This window comes from Montipora capricornis, chromosome 14 (genome assembly GCF_036669925.1).
Source record: "Montipora capricornis isolate CH-2021 chromosome 14, ASM3666992v2, whole genome shotgun sequence".
Taxonomy (NCBI): domain Eukaryota; kingdom Metazoa; phylum Cnidaria; class Anthozoa; order Scleractinia; family Acroporidae; genus Montipora; species Montipora capricornis.
The window spans coordinates 6,062,316-6,064,967 of NC_090896.1; positions in this window are offsets into that span (position 1 = coordinate 6,062,316).

Sequence of the window (2,652 nt, forward strand, 5' to 3'; positions counted from 1 at the left end):
GTGATGTTTCGGCACACCTCGACCCCCTGATCGCCGCCATGTTGTTTGTTCGGAATAAGAGTTTGAAAGTTCGCTTTATTGTATTCATTTGTTCTCTTTAGGTGAGCAAACGTTTATTAATTGCAGTTTAAGACATTTGAATTTCTCCAATTTAATTTGTCCTCTAGTTCACTCACCCATAAAATTACCTTTGAAAAAGAGCGAGAGTTGAGCAGCTAGCATATTCCAGCGAGTTTGTCTTTGGCTCTTTATCAAAGGTGAAAGGCATAAAATTGAAAAAAAGCGGGGGAAAAAAATTGAAAAAAAAGCGAGAGTTGAGCAGATAGCATATTCCAGCAAGTTTGTCTTTGGCTCTTTATCACAGGTGAAAGACATAAAATTGGAGATTTAACTATGTTTAGCAACTTCTTTTGTAAATATCATGATGTCACTTGTATTTGGGGTCAGGGTGGCTTAGTGGTTAGGGTGGCTTAGTGGTTATCTATCGGGCCTCCCACCACTGCGAGCCGGGGTTCAATTCTGGCCTCGGCCGGCATGTGGGCTGAGTTTCAGTCGATCTTGACCTGACTCGAGTGTTTTTCTCCGGGTACTCCGGTTTTCCTCCCTCATCAAAATCGACTCACAGCTAATTAACATCTAGCTGTGGTGCTGTGCTCCGACATCAAGCATAGACTGTATAGCGGCAGCCAGGGGCGCCTTTGTATGCTTTCAGCCCGATGTCGTGAGCCGCGCCCTTCGCAATTCAGTCCTCGACTGCAAGTAAGGGTGATTAGCACTAGCAATATACATGTGAATGAAATGAAATATAAACATTGACGTCAGGGGCGTGAGACAATAGTAAGCTCAAGCAATGACAACGGCGACGGCATCTCAAAATATAAATTCGCGTTATGTCAGTCGTTTCGTGACTATTGCAACCTTTTTAATATGACCAGGGTGTGGTAGTTCCTCAAAAATGACACCTGTCTGAGCCGCACTTTATTTAGGGGAGAAAATGAAAATTTGTCGTCAAGTGCTGACGTTCTTGATAACACCTCAAATTTGGCTATAGGTGGTTTGCAACCAATTTCTAGAGGTGCAGATAACAATGCTGCAATGTACAATTGCTCGTAGACGAACAAAAGGAGCCAATGTGAGATCTTTTGTTTAAAACCTCCCTAATATGCTGCCTCGGTAACCCAAATTTACAACTATTCATGGCCTTAAATTTTCTAGTTTGTCTGTTTAGCTATCTTTTTTCCCCGTCTAATAGTAGGAAGTTGCTGTAAAGAGAATGTACTTCCCGGAGTTTCAGCTTCTACAGAGCTTTCTAAATTAAATCCTTGGTCAAAGTTGCGTTAAATCTCGCACGATCGTCGCCATCTTTAAATTAGCTTAGTAGCCTGGCGGCGTGTTCATGACGTCATTGAGTTCAACCTGAAGTTTTGCGGGAAGCTTGAACACACAAAGCTGTTGAGATTCGTCTTCGTATTCCAGTCATGCCTTTTTGTTTAGCAACATAAATTGCTCACTGATCGGTCAGAAAGAGACAGCGAGAGGTATTTCTTTTAATTTCTTTTAATTGTCTCCCGGTAAAGAGAAAGAGGATTAGCAAAGCCACGGCTAAACAAGCTTGACCGAGACAGAAGTTCTTGCTAAAGGAGGAACACGTGTTTATTTGTCGTTCAGATGACTTCATCGACTGTTTTCTTGACGGACGAAACACAGTTCATGTTGTTTACATTTCCGAGAGGAGCATGGCTTCTTGTGACCCAAATTAAAGGATCTTAGCAGAAATTTTACTGTCTAATAAATAAATGCAAGAACTAGTTTGACTGTCTTGTATGAATTGTTTTAAATTAACATCTTCAATGTACAATCTGACCCAATTCGCGCGAAAGTTTTTAATTGACTGTTTTTGCATGCTTGTGTTGTCTTTTCTTACTTTCAAACACTCCCTTCCATGTAGTTGTACATTTTTAGTTACATACTTTTACTTCATTATTTATCCATATGATTTATATGTGAATTTTTGTTTCCTCACAATGAACTTCATAATTATTGAAGCACGGTGGAGACGTCGAGGGCTTTTTTACAAGCTTGTCGAGTATTATAAGTCAAGGCCTTTTAAAATGAAAAAAGAATGGCGTTTCCCTCTTTACACCACTTCTATTTGACTTACATTGGCTACCGCTGAAATTCAGAATTGACTATAAGATTATTATTATTACATTTAAGTGTCTTCACACACAGCACCACACTACCTATCAAGTTTATTATCTGTCCAAATGAACTCAAACTATGGTCTCAGATCGAACAATCAATTTCTACTTTCCAGACCCAACTTTAAAACGTTGGCTACAATTGGTGATCGGCGTTCATTGCTGCCGCACCTAAACTGTGGAATACATTACCATTGACTATAAGGACATTGATAATTTTAATTTATTCAATAACAAACGCAAAACTTTTCTTTTTAGACAAGCCTTTAATGATTTTAAATGCTTAGATTAGATTTTACTAATTTTATATTAGTTCTTACTTCTCTAGTATTTTTTGGTTCACCTACCATTTTATATTTTATATCACATTTCTATATTTTACTAGTGTACATATTTTGTAATATACTTGTTGTTTAAGCGCATTTGAAAACTGAATTGTTGAATTTGCGCT